Source organism: Trichosurus vulpecula, chromosome 1 (genome assembly GCF_011100635.1).
Source record: "Trichosurus vulpecula isolate mTriVul1 chromosome 1, mTriVul1.pri, whole genome shotgun sequence".
Taxonomy (NCBI): domain Eukaryota; kingdom Metazoa; phylum Chordata; class Mammalia; order Diprotodontia; family Phalangeridae; genus Trichosurus; species Trichosurus vulpecula.
In genome coordinates this window covers 345,651,650-345,659,299 of record NC_050573.1, presented here as the reverse complement: position 1 = coordinate 345,659,299, position 7,650 = coordinate 345,651,650, and the positions used below count along the sequence as shown (strand labels likewise).

Sequence of the window (7,650 nt, the reverse complement as noted above, 5' to 3'; positions counted from 1 at the left end):
GTTGGCTTGAGAAATATATATATATATATATATATATATATATATATATACACACATATATATATAATATTTATAAAATTAAATAATAGTTTTTTGGGCAGAGAGATCAGGGTAGAAAATGTCAGTCACATATTAATTGATATCAAATTTTCATATTGTGTATAGGACTAAATTATGTTGCATGGAGGCTTACTGCTAAGAAGGATGCTGCTCTCCATAAGTAACTTTAAAAAAAGATTATCAACTATTTCATCATTCTCCAAATTTGCAGAGGTTGACAATCTATGAAACCAAGGAGGTGACTTATGACAAGTTGGTCAAAACAAATAAGTGCATATCATCTGTAAAAACTAAGTACAGGCACAAGTTGCCAACATTTTTAGACACTGTTTTAAGATGCTTTGAATTAGTAGACTGAAGGAATGTTTGGCTGATCATCAGTCTGGCTTTGCACATATGCATGTATCTTTCTTTACTTAGTAGACAGGACTTAAATATTTAAGTATATATCAGTTCATCAATTTTTATAAGTTTTACTAAATCCACACAAAACAAAAAGAACAACAAAAATCTAATTGTACAACATTTGAGTATCTTGATGAAAGGAAGGGAAATGAATCACTGAACGTAGACTTGGATAGTGCCTCTGTGACCAAAGAATCCAAGCCATATTCCCCCCAAAAGCCAAGTTACTTATATAGTCATCTGTATTGTGTTTCTTTGTATATTGAAAAGTTTATATTTGTTAATTATTGTTCAATTCAGAATAAAAAAAATCACAGAAGTCAGGACTGGACTAATGGCAGTATGGTTAGAGGGAGTTCCTAATAATCAATTTCCTCTACTAATAGAGGTGAATACCTTCTCTGTAACTTAAACTCTTAGGGAGTTTCTTAAGTACTGAGAAATTGAATGATTTGCCCAAAGTTATTCAGCCAGGATGTGTCACAAAAGACTTGAACTCAGGTTTTCCTGACTGGGGGCAGTTCTGTATCCTCTACCATAATACCTCAATAAATGTATGTATCCATACGTATATGTATATATGTGTATATACATATTATCTATTTATATGTATATATTCATGCATATATATATACACATAAAATATTCATGTTACAAATGTTTATATATAATGTTAATATATAGTATAATAATATATATAATCAATATATATAATATATATGATGTTACTATATTATATATATATTATATATAATTATATCTGTAATGATATATATTTTTGAGAAAGAGGTCCCTCTGTAAACGTTAAACAAATGGCCATCCAGTCTTTGCTTAAAGATCTCCATAGAAGGGGAGCCCACTACCTCATAGGGTATTGGAAAGCTTTAATCTTCAGGAAATTTTTCTTTACATCAAACTCCAATTTGCTTCTTGGTAGCTTCTCCTCACTGCTCCTATTTTTGTTCTTTGAGCCTAGTCCATACCCCTTTCCACAAGACAGCTTCTCAAGTACTTGTAGACAACTTTCATGTTCTTTTTGAACATGTTTACCTTTAAACATCCCTAGCATATCCTACCAATCCTTACGTGCAAAAAACGCAAAAAATATGCCTTCAAAAATGGACCAAAGATGAATTTTACAGTTTCCATCCAGATGTTTGGTGATGTTGTGGTCAAATGTCTTCATTTAACTTGGCCCAGTAGAACACAAGTAATGTGTCTTCTGTGTGATGTAATTCTTTCTTACTAAAAATTTTTTTAACCTTTAACTTTACAATGAGAAATAACCTAAATTTCTGCCAAAGTACTTTCCTTTCTTACAATACATTATTTTTGTTCTCAAAATGTAAAATTTAAAAATATGTCTAGCCAAGCAGGATTTTGATTGATTCCACTGACATAAATATAATGTACACTCCAATGAATATTTTGTATGATGAGAGATATACCATGTAGATAAACAACATAGGATTTGCATTTGCAGGGTCACTTGTGATTTTAAAAATAACCTCTAAAGAACACAAACTATAACCTAATAATTAGAACTACAGTTTTTCTTCTCATGCTAAACAAGGCCGATTCATGTCGGCTTCATTTCAGTATGTTTAGATATCTGATCTTTCCTTGCTAGTAGACTCTGAAATTGCCTAAAATAATAAACAAAGCCCATTTAGGGGGAAGAAAAATACCTTCAGATATTACAATATTACATACGGTGATGTGCTTTTTCAAGTCTCTTTAAAGATTTTAGTATGAGCAATTTTGTTTTTGCTATGATGTAGATACATATGTATAGATATAGACATATATAATCTTCTAGAAAAAAATAAACACCACATATTTTCTCCATCCCTTATTACTATTTTCTGCATTAACTGTATTTTCTGTTATAGTTAAATTCCTGAAGGAGCAGAGTTTCATTCCAATAACAGATCTGAATTTTTGTTTAAATGGCTGACATAAGGTTTTTTATAGTTTGGATGAAACACACAAAAAATATCAACTCAAAGAACAATAAAATAACTTAATTCAATTTTACAAATTTGTTATTATTATTTCTAAAGAGATAAGGAGTTTGAAGAAAGCAGTCTGACATTACTCAAGGTATGAAGAATGCTCCAAATAGAGATTATGTAATAGAATAGCATATATACTAGTTACCTTACTCTATAAAGATAGTTCCATAATAAATTTTCAAAAGAGACACACCATTTCATCCAAAGAATACTCTCTTAAAATATATATGCTATAATTTCCCTGAAAATTTATCAGTGTCAAGAACCAACATCAAAAACTTGCTATATCATTTTTTCCTATATTGCTTACTAAATGACACAATGCTCATAATACTGGATTACAGATAGAGTCAGCTTTACTTAAAAACACAACTGATTTATATCTAATTTAAACTAGTTTGTCTTTAATTACATGCCATGATGACAAATGCTTGCATGGAATGTGAGGACAACATCAGAAAGAGGTAACAGCATGAAACATGGCTATGCTTGTCAGTCATGTAATGATACACTATCAGTACAGATGAGACTCAGATTTAGCCCACAGAAATGCTCTTTTGTTAATAATGTTTTTAAAAGACCTGTCAGTTTTGTTGTTGATGGAAACTGTATTTTGGTGTCAGGGGATTTGAGTGTTAGTCCTGATACTAATTTGTCACAGAATCATAAACTGAAACTAAGAAAAAACCTGATTGATCAGTTGGTCTAATTCCCTCATTTGACAAATGAGAAAACTGAGGCCAGAGAGATAAAAAATAACTTGCTAAAAGTCACAGACATAGTACACAGCAGAACCTAAGTCCTGCGACATCAAATCCAATGATCTTTCCTATGTGAACTTGGGCTAACTGCTTAACCGTTCAATCAGTTTCTTCATCTGTAAAGTAAGAATAAAAATACTTCCATTATCTACTTCCCACGAGGCTTAGGAAAAAGAAGTTTTGTATATAAAAATATTAATAATATTTAAAGACAGCTATCAGTAATCTTTATCCAAATTTTGTGTGTATTTGTAAAGGCAAGAGTCCAAATACTCATTTATCAAGCTGCAGTAATGAAGTATATTAGCAAAAGAGACCCTATGGATAATTTTTATTTCCTAAACTTAGAAGGACTGGTTGTATTTTTATAAGAAAACTATGGTATTGCAAAACATGTATTGTAAAGCATTTCTTAAAGTAACAAACATCCTGACTGTTCTTGTTAGTCTAATTATCTTTTTTTTTTAAGTGAAACACTGATGCTATCTTCAACAAGCAAAACAGATGCAGGGATTTTAATCTGCTCGAAGGATAGAAAGGGAAGAATTCCTATCAAACATCATCAGGTTTGTTCAGATTCCATAGCAGAAAAGGCAAACAAAAGGCAACATAGAAGTTGTGGAATGCCTAAATGCTCCTTGCATTTACAAGATATATATTAGCTAAGAAGCAAAAAGAAAAAAAATTCCTCTCTTTATTGCAAATAAGAAAGAGAGGATTTTAAATTGTATTGCTCCATCCAAAATATAAGGAAATAATACTCCCTAACCAAGGGGTCAGGATGAAGTGGTAGAAATCTTCAAGTGTTCTTCACTCTACAGGGGTATAGTGCTATTTAGAAAGACTGTTGTGATAGTACTATGTTAATAAGCAAGGTTACTTCACTGAAAACTTGTGGTGGATCACAGTGTCTACAATGCGCTGCCTATACGTGGATATCTGTTTTCTTTTCATTAGACTACAATGGTAGGTAGAAAAATATAGTCATTCACAATATGATATTAGGTAATGTGAAAGAATGGCTTTTATTGGGACTGGTGTTATGTGTATATTGATTAGGCCAAATTATCTGTTTCTAAATAAATAAATTAATTTAAACATTTGCTGGATTCATTACAAACGGAGAAACCATTTCCTAATACATAGTCATATAAAGCTGAATGAAAACAGTGGGTAACTTGAAAAAATAAAGTAGTAATGGTAGTAAACTTCATTTATAATTAGACGGTGTTAGAAAATATTAACATAATACTATGACTGCTACTACTAATAATAATAACTAACATTTTAAAAGTGTTTACTGTGTGTCAGATGTTGTGCTAAGTGTTTTAAATTACCCCATTTGATACTCAAAACAACCCTGGGATGTAGGTGCTATAATAATGCCCATTTTGCAGATGAGAAAACTGAGGCAAACAGAGGTTAAGGGACTTGCCTGGGATCACATATCTAGTACATGCCTGGGGTCTTCCTGGCTTCAGGCCTAGCACTCTATACAATGGGCCACCTAGCTGCCCCAAAATTGCACTAAGACATTTGGAACACCTAGTATGTAAATATTTTTCTTACAAAGTTTGGTAACTTATACTGAAATGATTTGTAATGTAATTGATTTGGATGTTGTCTCCAAAGATGTACATCACAACTCATCCCTGATGTCCTTCCTATATTGCTCTTTCTCATGACTTCCTATAAATTAGCCATAGATGGCCCTCTGCAAAGTGCTGTAATTTTTCCTCACTTTTGCATGGTTCCCAGTGACATAAATACATACATATTGTAATATTAATTAAGGTGGGACCTTTTTACTGTTTTAGAATGCTAAATTAATTAAGTGTCTTTGATTGAGTCTAACTAGGTGCTAAACTCCAGGCCCAAACCCGTACTAGGTGCTAAGCCGATGTTGGCATGAAGCCCCCAGGGCCCTAAGGGGAGCTGCTAAGACCAGAGCCAATAGTAGGTGACTAAGTTCTGGTCACTCAGATGACGTTTGATGATGTCTAAGGACTGTGTAAAAAGAGATAAAAGAGTTCTTTGCTGAGGGCTCTGAGTCATGGGAGGAGTGGCACATGACTCTGGGCCAGCTGTTGTTAAGAGTCCCCCAGCTTGTCAACCCAGATGTTGGCGGTTTCTTGGTAACTGTGAATTGTGATCTGGTCTGTTTATATCATGTATATTTGTAATTTGTGTGTATTTGCTCTGAAGTTCAGGTTGCTGGCTTTTCCTCCTGAACTAAGTGAGTTTATATGTATATGTTGGATTAAAGTAAGATTGTTAACCCCTTAACGTTACTTTCCTTAATAAAACAGATCTGCAGATTAAAAGGAAAGTATGGAGTTTTGAGGTACTGAGATGGTGGTTGAATGTGGTTGAATCCTGCTGACTATGCCATTTTGTAATAACAATTCAGCTAGCAGCTGTTGTGAGGGTGGAAGACCAACATAAGCCCAACAACAAGAACACTGCCAGCACAGGTTCTTTTGATCTGCTACAGAGCTACACGATGGAATAATTATAAACACTGAAAAATGTATTCCTAGCATGGGTGATTGAATGGTTGAATCAAAATACAAGGTGTATCAAAACTCTTATACAGTTGGGACATACTGTATAAGACCTAAAACAATCATTTTCACCCTGAACTAAAAGCTTCTGCTTCACATCATTTAGTGAATTCCTCTGAGGCAGGTCACCAAGACCGTAAGAATCTCATTGGACTAGAGATTAAAGACACGGCTTCAGCTACTTTCTAACTATGTCACATGGAGAAGACAATTCTCAGAGACTATTTATTCTTGTATAAAATAGAGAACTGCTGATCTTACAAAGTCATTGAAAGGATCATACACACACAAATAAAATGGCTCCAAAATGGCAAAGCTCATGCAAACATGTTATTAACAATACATTTAGATTCCTGTCCTACAAGTTATTTTTATATCCAAACACAACCTTGTACTCTAATCCTTGTCCTCCAATGTTGATTCAATGTTGAGTCACTGGGTCACTGAAATCGCCATATCTGATGTGAAAGTCATCTTTCTGCAGTAGAATGGACATAAGGTATACTCGAAATTCAGAAGACATGAGATGCAATGATTCATCTTATATTTATTAGCTGTGTGACCATGAGCAACTTATTTAAAATTCTCTGAACTTGGTCTGTCATTCACAAATAGGAAAAATAACCTTGATATCCAATTCATATAATTATTATAAAGCTAACAAAGGATAATGTATGCAAAGTGCTGGACAAATGTTAAGGTGCTATATGTGTCAGTTATTTTTTATTATGCTTTCATTGTTTAATACATTTTCTGATATAACCAAACCTTAAGATAAGTGGAATCAGCATAGCAACACTATACATAAATGACTTTATCATATTGATATATTATTATCCTAGATGCATTTTATTTCCTACATTTTATGTTATTATAGGCTTTCTAAATTGTATTACAAAAATTCATTAAGAAAGTAATTTCTGGTCTTATGCTGTGTTCACTAATTCTTCTCTAATTTATTAAAAATATCCATAATTTCATCATTGCCTGATTCCTTCAGAGATTGAGAGGAATAAAATCAGGAAGATATTATTTCAAATGCTATCTTCTGACACTAGATTGAGTAGCTGAATCAGTTTTCTCATCTGTAAAATGACTCTTTTACTTGTATCCCCAGCAAGTAGCACAATGCTCTGTACATAGTCAGCACTTAATACAAGCTTTTTAAAAATTCATTCCTAAAATAGAGATAACAATAGCTGTAGTTATTATTATTATTACTACAAATATGTTATTGTGTTATTAGTCATAACAATATCATGTATGTTATTATTTTATAAGAATAACTGCAGGGCAACTATATCACTGGGTTGGGGTTAGGTTCACATGCTATAAGGTATATAAGGCACTTTGTGTTACTTTCTGTCTTGGTATCATCACTTCAACATATAACATGTTGAAGAAAACAGTAAAATAGTGATGATAGTTTAGTGGGATCTCCTATATTTTGAAGAATATAAAAGTAGAAATCAAACATAAAATCTTAGCACCGAAGATATTTTAAATGTCAAATATTCTGAAAGTATAATTTTACAAAAGGCAAAATGTAAGTGAAAATTTAAGCAATTTATCCAAAGTCAGATAGTGTTTATGTGTGTGTATTATTTCATCCCAGTCAGCTCACTGTGAATTCCTAGACCCAGTATGTTCAATATGCATTGATTTAGTTCCTTCTCTAACATTTTCCAACCGCATGATCTAGGGTAAATTTGGGACGCTCACCTTATAGCAATTTCTCTATCTGTAAAATAAGACATTTAAACTAAATGAGTAATATTCCTTCTGGTGCAGACTAATATAGCTCCTACATTTAAGATTCTATAAGTCTATGACTTCAACTTATAG

General features: G+C 32.5%; 1 protein-coding gene across 1 annotated transcript in view; it reads right to left on the bottom strand.

Annotated features, from left to right (window-relative positions):
* SEMA5A (semaphorin 5A) overlaps positions 1–7,650 on the bottom strand; it is a 464,624-nt gene that overhangs the window by 307,441 nt on the left and 149,533 nt on the right. The gene's annotated exons all lie outside the window — the stretch shown is intronic.